Genomic DNA, 18,755 nt, shown 5'->3' with positions numbered 1-18,755 from the left:
TACGCGCACACACACACATATATATAAACGTATTCTCCGTTGAGATATTGCAGCCGCTGCTGTGTCCAGGCCCAGGAGCCTTAGCACTGTGCTGTGATGTCACTCAATACCACTGACATCACTAGGTGTAAACAACATCTCTCCTTTGCTGTGTATGTGACTATGGAGCTGTTTGGTGATGTCGTCTATTATGGCCTTCATAGAAGCAACAGGAGATTGTTGCATCCATCTAGAACCCTCAGAACTACAGTGCTATGATGTCACTCACTTCCACAGGCCTTGCAGAGTGTAAACAACAACAACCCAGCTTTGTTGTGTATGTAACCATAGGGATTGTGATGTCACCTAGAACCTTCACAGCAGCGACAGCTTTATGAGGAGCATCAGCACTGCTCTGCCTGAGCAGAACCATCACCGCCATAGGTTGTCAAATAACCCGGATTTAACCCACACAGGTAAGTCCAATGGGGTGCAGGCATGTCCTCTATGCTTACAGCTTCCCGTGGGTGTTGGTTTGATACCGTTTGGGGACAGCCAAGGAGGCATCTGCAGGCAACAAAGGTAGGTGTGTGCTTGTGTGTGTGTTTCCTATGCAGATCCTAAGCCCAGTGTCACATGCAAGTAGGAGGAGTAAGAAGGGTTCCTGGCAAATCCGGGTTATGGATTGCATTTAAAAAGGCCCCGTGGGAGTGCAATGGGCCCCTGTCTTGCTGCTTAGCAATAATGGTATGGGTTTAGGTTCTGCTGTGTGTACTGGTGGTTGACTGCCCCCCAGCCCAGAGTGTGCATGGAAAATTGTCTGGCAGCCTCCCTGACAGCAAGCAGTGATAGTGCCCATGAAGGGGACCTTGTTGGGCCCGCCCCTTTCACGGTTATCGCTTCTCGGCCTTTTGGCTAAGATCAAGTGTAGTATCTGTTCTTATCAGTTTAATATCTGATACGTCCCCTATCTGGGGACCATATATTAAATGGATTTTTGAGAACGGGGGCCGATTTCGAAGCTTGCTTCCGTCGCCCTATGCATTGACCCGATATGGCAGTATCTTCGGGTACAGTGCACCACCCCCTTACAGGGTTAAAAAGAAAGATTCCTACTTTCATTGCTACCTGCTTGCTGGCTAGCCAGCTAGCCAGCCCTGTGGGCCTTGCTGCTGCTGCTGCTGCTGCTGCTGCAGCCAAAAAACAAAAGGTGGTGCTGCTGCTGCTTCTGCTGCTTCTGCTTGTGTCTGGCCGCTGTTGGAGCGTCCAGGCACAGGACTTCTGCTGCTGCTGACTAAATGGCCTCCTTAATTGGATCATTTGAGTAGCCAGCACACCTGTGCAGGTAGGGCATGACATGATAGGCAGCTGCCTTGATAGCGGGTGGGTGCTGAATGTTCCTAATTGACAAAATAAGATTAATGCTTATGAAGAAATATAAAATCTCATCCCTTCCCCAATATCGCGCCACACCCCTACCCCTTAATTCCCTGGTTGAACTTGATGGACATATGTCTTTTTTCGACCGTACTAACTATGTAACTATGTAACATAACATGGGGGGGTCTCCTGGCTGTTCACACAGGTGTGTCATTGCTGTACATTGACCATGCATTGCTTCTGTGGTATTGCAAAGGCAAAGACAAATGCTTCCAGCCATCCATTGCACTAATGGATTGGTCATCAGCTGGCTGTCTATGTCCCGCATCAATATAGACCAAAGTACAGAGGGTTAGGCTATGCTATAGTGCACCTACCTGATGCATCAGAAGGTGCGAGGCCCTTGCTAAATTCTGTGCACAGACTTTGAGATCTATGCTTTAGACTGTATCTAAACCTGCTCCAACATGGACTGACATTCTGGCCTACTTTCAGCCGATGCGACTTGTCTGTCGCTGAACAGTCGCTTTTTATGTATTCAGCACCTATGTATAATGTTGTAAAAATGCTCTAGAAGCTAAAGTCGCAGAAATGTCACACATATTTGGCCTGCAACTTTCTGTGCGACAAATTCAGACAGGAAAAATCAGTATAAATCCTTAGAAAATTATCCCCCAGTGTCTCCATCTGCTGGCGGTATTGAATAAGCATTGCTGCACTGATGGGGTATGCATTAGACGAAAAAAAAGAAGAAAAAGAAGAATAATACGCCCAGAAAAGAGGCGAAAAGGAGAAAAACGTAAAAAAACGTGAAAAAAAAGTAAGAGGAAGAGAAGGGAAAAAAAGGTGGAAATGGGTTTAAAAGTGATTTCGGCGGAGAAATATATATATATATATATATATATATATATATATATATATATATACGCGCACACACACACATATATATAAACGTATTCTCCGTTGAGATATTGCAGCCGCTGCTGTGTCCAGGCCCAGGAGCCTTAGCACTGTGCTGTGATGTCACTCAATACCACTGACATCACTAGGTGTAAACAACATCTCTCCTTTGCTGTGTATGTGACTATGGAGCTGTTTGGTGATGTCGTCTATTATGGCCTTCATAGAAGCAACAGGAGATTGTTGCATCCATCTAGAACCCTCAGAACTACAGTGCTATGATGTCACTCACTTCCACAGGCCTTGCAGAGTGTAAACAACAACAACCCAGCTTTGTTGTGTATGTAACCATAGGGATTGTGATGTCACCTAGAACCTTCACAGCAGCGACAGCTTTATGAGGAGCATCAGCACTGCTCTGCCTGAGCAGAACCATCACCGCCATAGGTTGTCAAATAACCCGGATTTAACCCACACAGGTAAGTCCAATGGGGTGCAGGCATGTCCTCTATGCTTACAGCTTCCCGTGGGTGTTGGTTTGATACCGTTTGGGGACAGCCAAGGAGGCATCTGCAGGCAACAAAGGTAGGTGTGTGCTTGTGTGTGTGTTTCCTATGCAGATCCTAAGCCCAGTGTCACATGCAAGTAGGAGGAGTAAGAAGGGTTCCTGGCAAATCCGGGTTATGGATTGCATTTAAAAAGGCCCCGTGGGAGTGCAATGGGCCCCTGTCTTGCTGCTTAGCAATAATGGTATGGGTTTAGGTTCTGCTGTGTGTACTGGTGGTTGACTGCCCCCCAGCCCAGAGTGTGCATGGAAAATTGTCTGGCAGCCTCCCTGACAGCAAGCAGTGATAGTGCCCATGAAGGGGACCTTGTTGGGCCCGCCCCTTTCACGGTTATCGCTTCTCGGCCTTTTGGCTAAGATCAAGTGTAGTATCTGTTCTTATCAGTTTAATATCTGATACGTCCCCTATCTGGGGACCATATATTAAATGGATTTTTGAGAACGGGGGCCGATTTCGAAGCTTGCTTCCGTCGCCCTATGCATTGACCCGATATGGCAGTATCTTCGGGTACAGTGCACCACCCCCTTACAGGGTTAAAAAGAAAGATTCCTACTTTCATTGCTACCTGCTTGCTGGCTAGCCAGCTAGCCAGCCCTGTGGGCCTTGCTGCTGCTGCTGCTGCTGCTGCTGCTGCTGCAGCCAAAAAACAAAAGGTGGTGCTGCTGCTGCTTCTGCTGCTTCTGCTTGTGTCTGGCCGCTGTTGGAGCGTCCAGGCACAGGACTTCTGCTGCTGCTGACTAAATGGCCTCCTTAATTGGATCATTTGAGTAGCCAGCACACCTGTGCAGGTAGGGCATGACATGATAGGCAGCTGCCTTGATAGCGGGTGGGTGCTGAATGTTCCTAATTGACAAAATAAGATTAATGCTTATGAAGAAATATAAAATCTCATCCCTTCCCCAATATCGCGCCACACCCCTACCCCTTAATTCCCTGGTTGAACTTGATGGACATATGTCTTTTTTCGACCGTACTAACTATGTAACTATGTAACATAACATGGGGGGGTCTCCTGGCTGTTCACACAGGTGTGTCATTGCTGTACATTGACCATGCATTGCTTCTGTGGTATTGCAAAGGCAAAGACAAATGCTTCCAGCCATCCATTGCACTAATGGATTGGTCATCAGCTGGCTGTCTATGTCCCGCATCAATATAGACCAAAGTACAGAGGGTTAGGCTATGCTATAGTGCACCTACCTGATGCATCAGAAGGTGCGAGGCCCTTGCTAAATTCTGTGCACAGACTTTGAGATCTATGCTTTAGACTGTATCTAAACCTGCTCCAACATGGACTGACATTCTGGCCTACTTTCAGCCGATGCGACTTGTCTGTCGCTGAACAGTCGCTTTTTATGTATTCAGCACCTATGTATAATGTTGTAAAAATGCTCTAGAAGCTAAAGTCGCAGAAATGTCACACATATTTGGCCTGCAACTTTCTGTGCGACAAATTCAGACAGGAAAAATCAGTATAAATCCTTAGAAAATTATCCCCCAGTGTCTCCATCTGCTGGCGGTATTGAATAAGCATTGCTGCACTGATGGGGTATGCATTAGACGAAAAAAAAGAAGAAAAAGAAGAATAATACGCCCAGAAAAGAGGCGAAAAGGAGAAAAACGTAAAAAAACGTGAAAAAAAAGTAAGAGGAAGAGAAGGGAAAAAAAGGTGGAAATGGGTTTAAAAGTGATTTCGGCGGAGAAATATATATATATATATATATATATATATATATATATATATACGCGCACACACACACATATATATAAACGTATTCTCCGTTGAGATATTGCAGCCGCTGCTGTGTCCAGGCCCAGGAGCCTTAGCACTGTGCTGTGATGTCACTCAATACCACTGACATCACTAGGTGTAAACAACATCTCTCCTTTGCTGTGTATGTGACTATGGAGCTGTTTGGTGATGTCGTCTATTATGGCCTTCATAGAAGCAACAGGAGATTGTTGCATCCATCTAGAACCCTCAGAACTACAGTGCTATGATGTCACTCACTTCCACAGGCCTTGCAGAGTGTAAACAACAACAACCCAGCTTTGTTGTGTATGTAACCATAGGGATTGTGATGTCACCTAGAACCTTCACAGCAGCGACAGCTTTATGAGGAGCATCAGCACTGCTCTGCCTGAGCAGAACCATCACCGCCATAGGTTGTCAAATAACCCGGATTTAACCCACACAGGTAAGTCCAATGGGGTGCAGGCATGTCCTCTATGCTTACAGCTTCCCGTGGGTGTTGGTTTGATACCGTTTGGGGACAGCCAAGGAGGCATCTGCAGGCAACAAAGGTAGGTGTGTGCTTGTGTGTGTGTTTCCTATGCAGATCCTAAGCCCAGTGTCACATGCAAGTAGGAGGAGTAAGAAGGGTTCCTGGCAAATCCGGGTTATGGATTGCATTTAAAAAGGCCCCGTGGGAGTGCAATGGGCCCCTGTCTTGCTGCTTAGCAATAATGGTATGGGTTTAGGTTCTGCTGTGTGTACTGGTGGTTGACTGCCCCCCAGCCCAGAGTGTGCATGGAAAATTGTCTGGCAGCCTCCCTGACAGCAAGCAGTGATAGTGCCCATGAAGGGGACCTTGTTGGGCCCGCCCCTTTCACGGTTATCGCTTCTCGGCCTTTTGGCTAAGATCAAGTGTAGTATCTGTTCTTATCAGTTTAATATCTGATACGTCCCCTATCTGGGGACCATATATTAAATGGATTTTTGAGAACGGGGGCCGATTTCGAAGCTTGCTTCCGTCGCCCTATGCATTGACCCGATATGGCAGTATCTTCGGGTACAGTGCACCACCCCCTTACAGGGTTAAAAAGAAAGATTCCTACTTTCATTGCTACCTGCTTGCTGGCTAGCCAGCTAGCCAGCCCTGTGGGCCTTGCTGCTGCTGCTGCTGCTGCTGCTGCTGCAGCCAAAAAACAAAAGGTGGTGCTGCTGCTGCTTCTGCTGCTTCTGCTTGTGTCTGGCCGCTGTTGGAGCGTCCAGGCACAGGACTTCTGCTGCTGCTGACTAAATGGCCTCCTTAATTGGATCATTTGAGTAGCCAGCACACCTGTGCAGGTAGGGCATGACATGATAGGCAGCTGCCTTGATAGCGGGTGGGTGCTGAATGTTCCTAATTGACAAAATAAGATTAATGCTTATGAAGAAATATAAAATCTCATCCCTTCCCCAATATCGCGCCACACCCCTACCCCTTAATTCCCTGGTTGAACTTGATGGACATATGTCTTTTTTCGACCGTACTAACTATGTAACTATGTAACATAACATGGGGGGGTCTCCTGGCTGTTCACACAGGTGTGTCATTGCTGTACATTGACCATGCATTGCTTCTGTGGTATTGCAAAGGCAAAGACAAATGCTTCCAGCCATCCATTGCACTAATGGATTGGTCATCAGCTGGCTGTCTATGTCCCGCATCAATATAGACCAAAGTACAGAGGGTTAGGCTATGCTATAGTGCACCTACCTGATGCATCAGAAGGTGCGAGGCCCTTGCTAAATTCTGTGCACAGACTTTGAGATCTATGCTTTAGACTGTATCTAAACCTGCTCCAACATGGACTGACATTCTGGCCTACTTTCAGCCGATGCGACTTGTCTGTCGCTGAACAGTCGCTTTTTATGTATTCAGCACCTATGTATAATGTTGTAAAAATGCTCTAGAAGCTAAAGTCGCAGAAATGTCACACATATTTGGCCTGCAACTTTCTGTGCGACAAATTCAGACAGGAAAAATCAGTATAAATCCTTAGAAAATTATCCCCCAGTGTCTCCATCTGCTGGCGGTATTGAATAAGCATTGCTGCACTGATGGGGTATGCATTAGACGAAAAAAAAGAAGAAAAAGAAGAATAATACGCCCAGAAAAGAGGCGAAAAGGAGAAAAACGTAAAAAAACGTGAAAAAAAAGTAAGAGGAAGAGAAGGGAAAAAAAGGTGGAAATGGGTTTAAAAGTGATTTCGGCGGAGAAATATATATATATATATATATATATATATATATATATATATACGCGCACACACACACATATATATAAACGTATTCTCCGTTGAGATATTGCAGCCGCTGCTGTGTCCAGGCCCAGGAGCCTTAGCACTGTGCTGTGATGTCACTCAATACCACTGACATCACTAGGTGTAAACAACATCTCTCCTTTGCTGTGTATGTGACTATGGAGCTGTTTGGTGATGTCGTCTATTATGGCCTTCATAGAAGCAACAGGAGATTGTTGCATCCATCTAGAACCCTCAGAACTACAGTGCTATGATGTCACTCACTTCCACAGGCCTTGCAGAGTGTAAACAACAACAACCCAGCTTTGTTGTGTATGTAACCATAGGGATTGTGATGTCACCTAGAACCTTCACAGCAGCGACAGCTTTATGAGGAGCATCAGCACTGCTCTGCCTGAGCAGAACCATCACCGCCATAGGTTGTCAAATAACCCGGATTTAACCCACACAGGTAAGTCCAATGGGGTGCAGGCATGTCCTCTATGCTTACAGCTTCCCGTGGGTGTTGGTTTGATACCGTTTGGGGACAGCCAAGGAGGCATCTGCAGGCAACAAAGGTAGGTGTGTGCTTGTGTGTGTGTTTCCTATGCAGATCCTAAGCCCAGTGTCACATGCAAGTAGGAGGAGTAAGAAGGGTTCCTGGCAAATCCGGGTTATGGATTGCATTTAAAAAGGCCCCGTGGGAGTGCAATGGGCCCCTGTCTTGCTGCTTAGCAATAATGGTATGGGTTTAGGTTCTGCTGTGTGTACTGGTGGTTGACTGCCCCCCAGCCCAGAGTGTGCATGGAAAATTGTCTGGCAGCCTCCCTGACAGCAAGCAGTGATAGTGCCCATGAAGGGGACCTTGTTGGGCCCGCCCCTTTCACGGTTATCGCTTCTCGGCCTTTTGGCTAAGATCAAGTGTAGTATCTGTTCTTATCAGTTTTCATGCTGGTGGGGATGGGTGCTGCATGGAGGATGCAGGTGTACCAGGGCTTTCCGGGGCTGGTTCTGAGGAATCAGCTCGACGGCTGCCCCGATGTGACCTGTTCCCTTCGGGTCTCGCCATGAGGCTGAGAGGGTCTAGAGCCGAGGTACTTTTGTGCCTCGGGGAGTGGTGACCCCGAGGTGCCGAAACTCACTGGGAGAATAGACTCACTGAGTTGAAGCACGGGCACCATAATCTCTTCACCTTGTGGCACTCACCTCTTGATTCCCGGCCTTCTGGCTAGGATCAGAGAAATTTTTATAGATCCGGCCGGATGTCCGGGCAGTATATCTGCACACATTCACTTATTTATTTATTTTTTGTCTCACTGTGTCACTTTTTGCGTGTTGTGTGTTCACAGGATTTGTCAGGATGCGGTAGCCCTTCTGGGTGTCCCTCCTGGCGGTCTAGGGGAGGTGTGTGTGGCCATTAGGTTCCGCACCTCCCTGCAAACACCCCGGGTACTCCTGCTTTGGCAGGGTACCTACCGTAATCGGCTCTGCGGGCAGATACCTTGGCTAACGCCAAGGGGGATGCCGGGAGCATTTGTGGTCCCCTAGTAGCTTCGGCGAAAAGGGACATCGAACCTGGAACCTCGCAGGTACCTTTTGGTCCGGAGGCGAAGGGTAAGGTTTGTTGGGGGGCCTCTCTCCTATCGGAGAAGGGCTTGCGATAGACCGCATCCTTTGTGCACGTTTTTTTTAGTGTAACACGTTTGCACTTTTTCTTGCACTTTGGGTGAATCGAAAGCACGTTCCTCGGCTTTAGATAAAAAAAAAAAAAAAAAAAAAATCTGTTCTTATCAGTTTAATATCTGATACGTCCCCTATCTGGGGACCATATATTAAATGGATTTTTGAGAACGGGGGCCGATTTCGAAGCTTGCTTCCGTCGCCCTATGCATTGACCCGATATGGCAGTATCTTCGGGTACAGTGCACCACCCCCTTACAGGGTTAAAAAGAAAGATTCCTACTTTCATTGCTACCTGCTTGCTGGCTAGCCAGCTAGCCAGCCCTGTGGGCCTTGCTGCTGCTGCTGCTGCTGCTGCTGCAGCCAAAAAACAAAAGGTGGTGCTGCTGCTGCTTCTGCTGCTTCTGCTTGTGTCTGGCCGCTGTTGGAGCGTCCAGGCACAGGACTTCTGCTGCTGCTGACTAAATGGCCTCCTTAATTGGATCATTTGAGTAGCCAGCACACCTGTGCAGGTAGGGCATGACATGATAGGCAGCTGCCTTGATAGCGGGTGGGTGCTGAATGTTCCTAATTGACAAAATAAGATTAATGCTTATGAAGAAATATAAAATCTCATCCCTTCCCCAATATCGCGCCACACCCCTACCCCTTAATTCCCTGGTTGAACTTGATGGACATATGTCTTTTTTCGACCGTACTAACTATGTAACTATGTAACATAACATGGGGGGGTCTCCTGGCTGTTCACACAGGTGTGTCATTGCTGTACATTGACCATGCATTGCTTCTGTGGTATTGCAAAGGCAAAGACAAATGCTTCCAGCCATCCATTGCACTAATGGATTGGTCATCAGCTGGCTGTCTATGTCCCGCATCAATATAGACCAAAGTACAGAGGGTTAGGCTATGCTATAGTGCACCTACCTGATGCATCAGAAGGTGCGAGGCCCTTGCTAAATTCTGTGCACAGACTTTGAGATCTATGCTTTAGACTGTATCTAAACCTGCTCCAACATGGACTGACATTCTGGCCTACTTTCAGCCGATGCGACTTGTCTGTCGCTGAACAGTCGCTTTTTATGTATTCAGCACCTATGTATAATGTTGTAAAAATGCTCTAGAAGCTAAAGTCGCAGAAATGTCACACATATTTGGCCTGCAACTTTCTGTGCGACAAATTCAGACAGGAAAAATCAGTATAAATCCTTAGAAAATTATCCCCCAGTGTCTCCATCTGCTGGCGGTATTGAATAAGCATTGCTGCACTGATGGGGTATGCATTAGACGAAAAAAAAGAAGAAAAAGAAGAATAATACGCCCAGAAAAGAGGCGAAAAGGAGAAAAACGTAAAAAAACGTGAAAAAAAAGTAAGAGGAAGAGAAGGGAAAAAAAGGTGGAAATGGGTTTAAAAGTGATTTCGGCGGAGAAATATATATATATATATATATATATATATATATATATATATATATATATATATACGCGCACACACACACATATATATAAACGTATTCTCCGTTGAGATATTGCAGCCGCTGCTGTGTCCAGGCCCAGGAGCCTTAGCACTGTGCTGTGATGTCACTCAATACCACTGACATCACTAGGTGTAAACAACATCTCTCCTTTGCTGTGTATGTGACTATGGAGCTGTTTGGTGATGTCGTCTATTATGGCCTTCATAGAAGCAACAGGAGATTGTTGCATCCATCTAGAACCCTCAGAACTACAGTGCTATGATGTCACTCACTTCCACAGGCCTTGCAGAGTGTAAACAACAACAACCCAGCTTTGTTGTGTATGTAACCATAGGGATTGTGATGTCACCTAGAACCTTCACAGCAGCGACAGCTTTATGAGGAGCATCAGCACTGCTCTGCCTGAGCAGAACCATCACCGCCATAGGTTGTCAAATAACCCGGATTTAACCCACACAGGTAAGTCCAATGGGGTGCAGGCATGTCCTCTATGCTTACAGCTTCCCGTGGGTGTTGGTTTGATACCGTTTGGGGACAGCCAAGGAGGCATCTGCAGGCAACAAAGGTAGGTGTGTGCTTGTGTGTGTGTTTCCTATGCAGATCCTAAGCCCAGTGTCACATGCAAGTAGGAGGAGTAAGAAGGGTTCCTGGCAAATCCGGGTTATGGATTGCATTTAAAAAGGCCCCGTGGGAGTGCAATGGGCCCCTGTCTTGCTGCTTAGCAATAATGGTATGGGTTTAGGTTCTGCTGTGTGTACTGGTGGTTGACTGCCCCCCAGCCCAGAGTGTGCATGGAAAATTGTCTGGCAGCCTCCCTGACAGCAAGCAGTGATAGTGCCCATGAAGGGGACCTTGTTGGGCCCGCCCCTTTCACGGTTATCGCTTCTCGGCCTTTTGGCTAAGATCAAGTGTAGTATCTGTTCTTATCAGTTTAATATCTGATACGTCCCCTATCTGGGGACCATATATTAAATGGATTTTTGAGAACGGGGGCCGATTTCGAAGCTTGCTTCCGTCGCCCTATGCATTGACCCGATATGGCAGTATCTTCAGGTACAGTGCACCACCCCCTTACAGGGTTAAAAAGAAAGATTCCTACTTTCATTGCTACCTGCTTGCTGGCTAGCCAGCTAGCCAGCCCTGTGGGCCTTGCTGCTGCTGCTGCTGCTGCTGCTGCAGCCAAAAAACAAAAGGTGGTGCTGCTGCTGCTTCTGCTGCTTCTGCTTGTGTCTGGCCGCTGTTGGAGCGTCCAGGCACAGGACTTCTGCTGCTGCTGACTAAATGGCCTCCTTAATTGGATCATTTGAGTAGCCAGCACACCTGTGCAGGTAGGGCATGACATGATAGGCAGCTGCCTTGATAGCGGGTGGGTGCTGAATGTTCCTAATTGACAAAATAAGATTAATGCTTATGAAGAAATATAAAATCTCATCCCTTCCCCAATATCGCGCCACACCCCTACCCCTTAATTCCCTGGTTGAACTTGATGGACATATGTCTTTTTTCGACCGTACTAACTATGTAACTATGTAACATAACATGGGGGGGTCTCCTGGCTGTTCACACAGGTGTGTCATTGCTGTACATTGACCATGCATTGCTTCTGTGGTATTGCAAAGGCAAAGACAAATGCTTCCAGCCATCCATTGCACTAATGGATTGGTCATCAGCTGGCTGTCTATGTCCCGCATCAATATAGACCAAAGTACAGAGGGTTAGGCTATGCTATAGTGCACCTACCTGATGCATCAGAAGGTGCGAGGCCCTTGCTAAATTCTGTGCACAGACTTTGAGATCTATGCTTTAGACTGTATCTAAACCTGCTCCAACATGGACTGACATTCTGGCCTACTTTCAGCCGATGCGACTTGTCTGTCGCTGAACAGTCGCTTTTTATGTATTCAGCACCTATGTATAATGTTGTAAAAATGCTCTAGAAGCTAAAGTCGCAGAAATGTCACACATATTTGGCCTGCAACTTTCTGTGCGACAAATTCAGACAGGAAAAATCAGTATAAATCCTTAGAAAATTATCCCCCAGTGTCTCCATCTGCTGGCGGTATTGAATAAGCATTGCTGCACTGATGGGGTATGCATTAGACGAAAAAAAAGAAGAAAAAGAAGAATAATACGCCCAGAAAAGAGGCGAAAAGGAGAAAAACGTAAAAAAACGTGAAAAAAAAGTAAGAGGAAGAGAAGGGAAAAAAAGGTGGAAATGGGTTTAAAAGTGATTTCGGCGGAGAAATATATATATATATATATATATATATATATATATATATATATATACGCGCACACACACACATATATATAAACGTATTCTCCGTTGAGATATTGCAGCCGCTGCTGTGTCCAGGCCCAGGAGCCTTAGCACTGTGCTGTGATGTCACTCAATACCACTGACATCACTAGGTGTAAACAACATCTCTCCTTTGCTGTGTATGTGACTATGGAGCTGTTTGGTGATGTCGTCTATTATGGCCTTCATAGAAGCAACAGGAGATTGTTGCATCCATCTAGAACCCTCAGAACTACAGTGCTATGATGTCACTCACTTCCACAGGCCTTGCAGAGTGTAAACAACAACAACCCAGCTTTGTTGTGTATGTAACCATAGGGATTGTGATGTCACCTAGAACCTTCACAGCAGCGACAGCTTTATGAGGAGCATCAGCACTGCTCTGCCTGAGCAGAACCATCACCGCCATAGGTTGTCAAATAACCCGGATTTAACCCACACAGGTAAGTCCAATGGGGTGCAGGCATGTCCTCTATGCTTACAGCTTCCCGTGGGTGTTGGTTTGATACCGTTTGGGGACAGCCAAGGAGGCATCTGCAGGCAACAAAGGTAGGTGTGTGCTTGTGTGTGTGTTTCCTATGCAGATCCTAAGCCCAGTGTCACATGCAAGTAGGAGGAGTAAGAAGGGTTCCTGGCAAATCCGGGTTATGGATTGCATTTAAAAAGGCCCCGTGGGAGTGCAATGGGCCCCTGTCTTGCTGCTTAGCAATAATGGTATGGGTTTAGGTTCTGCTGTGTGTACTGGTGGTTGACTGCCCCCCAGCCCAGAGTGTGCATGGAAAATTGTCTGGCAGCCTCCCTGACAGCAAGCAGTGATAGTGCCCATGAAGGGGACCTTGTTGGGCCCGCCCCTTTCACGGTTATCGCTTCTCGGCCTTTTGGCTAAGATCAAGTGTAGTATCTGTTCTTATCAGTTTAATATCTGATACGTCCCCTATCTGGGGACCATATATTAAATGGATTTTTGAGAACGGGGGCCGATTTCGAAGCTTGCTTCCGTCGCCCTATGCATTGACCCGATATGGCAGTATCTTCGGGTACAGTGCACCACCCCCTTACAGGGTTAAAAAGAAAGATTCCTACTTTCATTGCTACCTGCTTGCTGGCTAGCCAGCTAGCCAGCCCTGTGGGCCTTGCTGCTGCTGCTGCTGCTGCTGCTGCAGCCAAAAAACAAAAGGTGGTGCTGCTGCTGCTTCTGCTGCTTCTGCTTGTGTTTGGCCGCTGTTGGAGCGTCCAGGCACAGGACTTCTGCTGCTGCTGACTAAATGGCCTCCTTAATTGGATCATTTGAGTAGCCAGCACACCTGTGCAGGTAGGGCATGACATGATAGGCAGCTGCCTTGATAGCGGGTGGGTGCTGAATGTTCCTAATTGACAAAATAAGATTAATGCTTATGAAGAAATATAAAATCTCATCCCTTCCCCAATATCGCGCCACACCCCTACCCCTTAATTCCCTGGTTGAACTTGATGGACATATGTCTTTTTTCGACCGTACTAACTATGTAACTATGTAACATAACATGGGGGGGTCTCCTGGCTGTTCACACAGGTGTGTCATTGCTGTACATTGACCATGCATTGCTTCTGTGGTATTGCAAAGGCAAAGACAAATGCTTCCAGCCATCCATTGCACTAATGGATTGGTCATCAGCTGGCTGTCTATGTCCCGCATCAATATAGACCAAAGTACAGAGGGTTAGGCTATGCTATAGTGCACCTACCTGATGCATCAGAAGGTGCGAGGCCCTTGCTAAATTCTGTGCACAGACTTTGAGATCTATGCTTTAGACTGTATCTAAACCTGCTCCAACATGGACTGACATTCTGGCCTACTTTCAGCCGATGCGACTTGTCTGTCGCTGAACAGTCGCTTTTTATGTATTCAGCACCTATGTATAATGTTGTAAAAATGCTCTAGAAGCTAAAGTCGCAGAAATGTCACACATATTTGGCCTGCAACTTTCTGTGCGACAAATTCAGACAGGAAAAATCAGTATAAATCCTTAGAAAATTATCCCCCAGTGTCTCCATCTGCTGGCGGTATTGAATAAGCATTGCTGCACTGATGGGGTATGCATTAGACGAAAAAAAAGAAGAAAAAGAAGAATAATACGCCCAGAAAAGAGGCGAAAAGGAGAAAAACGTAAAAAAACGTGAAAAAAAAGTAAGAGGAAGAGAAGGGAAAAAAAGGTGGAAATGGGTTTAAAAGTGATTTCGGCGGAGAATATATATATATATATATATATATATATATATATATATATATATATATATATATACGCGCACACACACACATATATATAAACGTATTCTCCGTTGAGATATTGCAGCCGCTGCTGTGTCCAGGCCCAGGAGCCTTAGCACTGTGCTGTGATGTCACTCAATACCACTGACATCACTAGGTGTAAACAACATCTCTCCTTTGCTGTGTATGTGACTATGGAGCTGTTTGGTGATGTCGTCTATTATGGCCTTCATAGAAGCAACAGGAGATTGTTGCATCCATCTAGAACCCTCAGAACTACAGTGCTATGATGTCACTCACTTCCACAGGCCTTGCAGAGTGTAAACAACAACAACCCAGCTTTGTTGTGTATGTAACCATAGGGATTGTGATGTCACCTAGAACCTTCACAGCAGCGACAGCTTTATGAGGAGCATCAGCACTGCTCTGCCTGAGCAGAACCATCACCGCCATAGGTTGTCAAATAACCCGGATTTAACCCACACAGGTAAGTCCAATGGGGTGCAGGCATGTCCTCTATGCTTACAGCTTCCCGTGGGTGTTGGTTTGATACCGTTTGGGGACAGCCAAGGAGGCATCTGCAGGCAACAAAGGTAGGTGTGTGCTTGTGTGTGTGTTTCCTATGCAGATCCTAAGCCCAGTGTCACATGCAAGTAGGAGGAGTAAGAAGGGTTCCTGGCAAATCCGGGTTATGGATTGCATTTAAAAAGGCCCCGTGGGAGTGCAATGGGCCCCTGTCTTGCTGCTTAGCAATAATGGTATGGGTTTAGGTTCTGCTGTGTGTACTGGTGGTTGACTGCCCCCCAGCCCAGAGTGTGCATGGAAAATTGTCTGGCAGCCTCCCTGACAGCAAGCAGTGATAGTGCCCATGAAGGGGACCTTGTTGGGCCCGCCCCTTTCACGGTTATCGCTTCTCGGCCTTTTGGCTAAGATCAAGTGTAGTATCTGTTCTTATCAGTTTAATATCTGATACGTCCCCTATCTGGGGACCATATATTAAATGGATTTTTGAGAACGGGGGCCGATTTCGAAGCTTGCTTCCGTCGCCCTATGCATTGACCCGATATGGCAGTATCTTCGGGTACAGTGCACCACCCCCTTACAGGGTTAAAAAGAAAGATTCCTACTTTCATTGCTACCTGCTTGCTGGCTAGCCAGCTAGCCAGCCCTGTGGGCCTTGCTGCTGCTGCTGCTGCTGCTGCTGCAGCCAAAAAACAAAAGGTGGTGCTGCTGCTGCTTCTGCTGCTTCTGCTTGTGTCTGGCCGCTGTTGGAGCGTCCAGGCACAGGACTTCTGCTGCTGCTGACTAAATGGCCTCCTTAATTGGATCATTTGAGTAGCCAGCACACCTGTGCAGGTAGGGCATGACATGATAGGCAGCTGCCTTGATAGCGGGTGGGTGCTGAATGTTCCTAATTGACAAAATAAGATTAATGCTTATGAAGAAATATAAAATCTCATCCCTTCCCCAATATCGCGCCACACCCCTACCCCTTAATTCCCTGGTTGAACTTGATGGACATATGTCTTTTTTCGACCGTACTAACTATGTAACTATGTAACATAACATGGGGGGGTCTCCTGGCTGTTCACACAGGTGTGTCATTGCTGTACATTGACCATGCATTGCTTCTGTGGTATTGCAAAGGCAAAGACAAATGCTTCCAGCCATCCATTGCACTAATGGATTGGTCATCAGCTGGCTGTCTATGTCCCGCATCAATATAGACCAAAGTACAGAGGGTTAGGCTATGCTATAGTGCACCTACCTGATGCATCAGAAGGTGCGAGGCCCTTGCTAAATTCTGTGCACAGACTTTGAGATCTATGCTTTAGACTGTATCTAAACCTGCTCCAACATGGACTGACATTCTGGCCTACTTTCAGCCGATGCGACTTGTCTGTCGCTGAACAGTCGCTTTTTATGTATTCAGCACCTATGTATAATGTTGTAAAAATGCTCTAGAAGCTAAAGTCGCAGAAATGTCACACATATTTGGCCTGCAACTTTCTGTGCGACAAATTCAGACAGGAAAAATCAGTATAAATCCTTAGAAAATTATCCCCCAGTGTCTCCATCTGCTGGCGGTATTGAATAAGCATTGCTGCACTGATGGGGTATGCATTAGACGAAAAAAAAGAAGAAAAAGAAGAATAATACGCCCAGAAAAGAGGCGAAAAGGAGAAAAACGTAAAAAAACGTGAAAAAAAAGTAAGAGGAAGAGAAGGGAAAAAAAGGTGGAAATGGGTTTAAAAGTGATTTCGGCGGAGAAATATATATATATATATATATATATATATATATATATATATACGCGCACACACACACATATATATAAACGTATTCTCCGTTGAGATATTGCAGCCGCTGCTGTGTCCAGGCCCAGGAGCCTTAGCACTGTGCTGTGATGTCACTCAATACCACTGACATCACTAGGTGTAAACAACATCTCTCCTTTGCTGTGTATGTGACTATGGAGCTGTTTGGTGATGTCGTCTATTATGGCCTTCATAGAAGCAACAGGAGATTGTTGCATCCATCTAGAACCCTCAGAACTACAGTGCTATGATGTCACTCACTTCCACAGGCCTTGCAGAGTGTAAACAACAACAACCCAGCTTTGTTGTGTATGTAACCATAGGGATTGTGATGTCACCTAGAACCTTCACAGCAGCGACAGCTTTATGAGGAGCATCAGCACTGCTCTGCCTGAGCAGAACCATCACCGCCATAGGTTGTCAAATAACCCGGATTTAACCCACACAGGTAAGTCCAATGGGGTGCAGGCATGTCCTCTATGCTTACAGCTTCCCGTGGGTGTTGGTTTGATACCGTTTGGGGACAGCCAAGGAGGCATCTGCAGGCAACAAAGGTAGGTGTGTGCTTGTGTGTGTGTTTCCTATGCAGATCCTAAGCCCAGTGTCACATGCAAGTAGGAGGAGTAAGAAGGGTTCCTGGCAAATCCGGGTTATGGATTGCATTTAAAAAGGCCCCGTGGGAGTGCAATGGGCCCCTGTCTTGCTGCTTAGCAATAATGGTATGGGTTTAGGTTCTGCTGTGTGTACTGGTGGTTGACTGCCCCCCAGCCCAGAGTGTGCATGGAAAATTGTCTGGCAGCCTCCCTGACAGCAAGCAGTGATAGTGCCCATGAAGGGGACCTTGTTGGGCCCGCCCCTTTCACGGTTATCGCTTCTCGGCCTTTTGGCTAAGATCAAGTGTAGTATCTGTTCTTATCAGTTTAATATCTGATACGTCCCCTATCTGGGGACCATATATTAAATGGATTTTTGAGAACGGGGGCCGATTTCGAAGCTTGCTTCCGTCGCCCTATGCATTGACCCGATATGGCAGTATCTTCGGGTACAGTGCACCACCCCCTTACAGGGTTAAAAAGAAAGATTCCTACTTTCATTGCTACCTGCTTGCTGGCTAGCCAGCTAGCCAGCCCTGAGGGCCTTGCTGCTGCTGCTGCTGCTCCTGCTGCAGCCAAAAAACAAAAGGTGGTGCTGCTGCTGCTTCTGCTGCTTCTGCTTGTGTCTGGCCGCTGTTGGAGCGTCCAGGCACAGGACTTCTGCTGCTGCTGACTAAATGGCCTCCTTAATTGGATCATTTGAGTAGCCAGCACACCTGTGCAGGTAGGGCATGACATGATAGGCAGCTGCCTTGATAGCGGGTGGGTGCTGAATGTTCCTAATTGACAAAATAAGATTAATGCTTATGAAGAAATATAAAATCTCATCCCTTCCCCAATATCGCGCCACACCCCTACCCCTTAATTCCCTGGTTGAACTTGATGGACATATGTCTTTTTTCGACCGTACTAACTATGTAACTATGTAACATAACATGGGGGGGTCTCCTGGCTGTTCACACAGGTGTGTCATTGCTGTACATTGACCATGCATTGCTTCTGTGGTATTGCAAAGGCAAAGACAAATGCTTCCAGCCATCCATTGCACTAATGGATTGGTCATCAGCTGGCTGTCTATGTCCCGCATCAATATAGACCAAAGTACAGAGGGTTAGGCTATGCTATAGTGCACCTACCTGATGCATCAGAAGGTGCGAGGCCCTTGCTAAATTCTGTGCACAGACTTTGAGATCTATGCTTTAGACTGTATCTAAACCTGCTCCAACATGGACTGACATTCTGGCCTACTTTCAGCCGATGCGACTTGTCTGTCGCTGAACAGTCGCTTTTTATGTATTCAGCACCTATG

The 18,755-nt window shown here is 46.6% G+C and overlaps 8 non-coding genes and 1 pseudogene across 8 annotated transcripts; all 9 read left to right on the top strand.

The window, feature by feature from the left end:
- Positions 1-874: 874 nt before the first annotated feature.
- On the top strand, positions 875-1,065 carry LOC130327628 (U2 spliceosomal RNA). Its single transcript, XR_008871977.1, has one exon. It is a non-coding gene; the product is annotated as a U2 spliceosomal RNA (small nuclear RNA).
- A 2,092-nt stretch (positions 1,066-3,157) lies between these two features.
- Positions 3,158-3,348, top strand: LOC130327627 (U2 spliceosomal RNA). The gene has a single exon (XR_008871976.1). It is a non-coding gene; the product is annotated as a U2 spliceosomal RNA (small nuclear RNA).
- A 2,094-nt stretch (positions 3,349-5,442) lies between these two features.
- Positions 5,443-5,633, top strand: LOC130327626 (U2 spliceosomal RNA). Its single transcript, XR_008871975.1, has one exon. It is a non-coding gene; the product is annotated as a U2 spliceosomal RNA (small nuclear RNA).
- Positions 5,634-7,724: 2,091 nt separating this feature from the next.
- On the top strand, positions 7,725-7,884 carry LOC130327578 (U2 spliceosomal RNA; annotated as a pseudogene).
- A 694-nt stretch (positions 7,885-8,578) lies between these two features.
- LOC130327576 (U2 spliceosomal RNA) lies at positions 8,579-8,766 on the top strand. Its single transcript, XR_008871938.1, has one exon. It is a non-coding gene; the product is annotated as a U2 spliceosomal RNA (small nuclear RNA).
- Positions 8,767-10,866: 2,100 nt separating this feature from the next.
- LOC130327553 (U2 spliceosomal RNA) lies at positions 10,867-11,057 on the top strand. The gene has a single exon (XR_008871919.1). It is a non-coding gene; the product is annotated as a U2 spliceosomal RNA (small nuclear RNA).
- A 2,092-nt stretch (positions 11,058-13,149) lies between these two features.
- On the top strand, positions 13,150-13,340 carry LOC130327625 (U2 spliceosomal RNA). The gene has a single exon (XR_008871974.1). It is a non-coding gene; the product is annotated as a U2 spliceosomal RNA (small nuclear RNA).
- A 2,101-nt stretch (positions 13,341-15,441) lies between these two features.
- Positions 15,442-15,632, top strand: LOC130327622 (U2 spliceosomal RNA). Its single transcript, XR_008871972.1, has one exon. It is a non-coding gene; the product is annotated as a U2 spliceosomal RNA (small nuclear RNA).
- A 2,088-nt stretch (positions 15,633-17,720) lies between these two features.
- On the top strand, positions 17,721-17,911 carry LOC130327621 (U2 spliceosomal RNA). Its single transcript, XR_008871971.1, has one exon. It is a non-coding gene; the product is annotated as a U2 spliceosomal RNA (small nuclear RNA).
- Positions 17,912-18,755: the final 844 nt, after the last annotated feature.

Source organism: Hyla sarda, unplaced genomic scaffold (assembly GCF_029499605.1).
Source record: "Hyla sarda isolate aHylSar1 unplaced genomic scaffold, aHylSar1.hap1 scaffold_300, whole genome shotgun sequence".
NCBI lineage: Eukaryota > Metazoa > Chordata > Amphibia > Anura > Hylidae > Hyla > Hyla sarda.
Note: the sequence above shows the minus strand (reverse complement) of the source record. Positions and strands in the feature narration are given on the sequence as shown.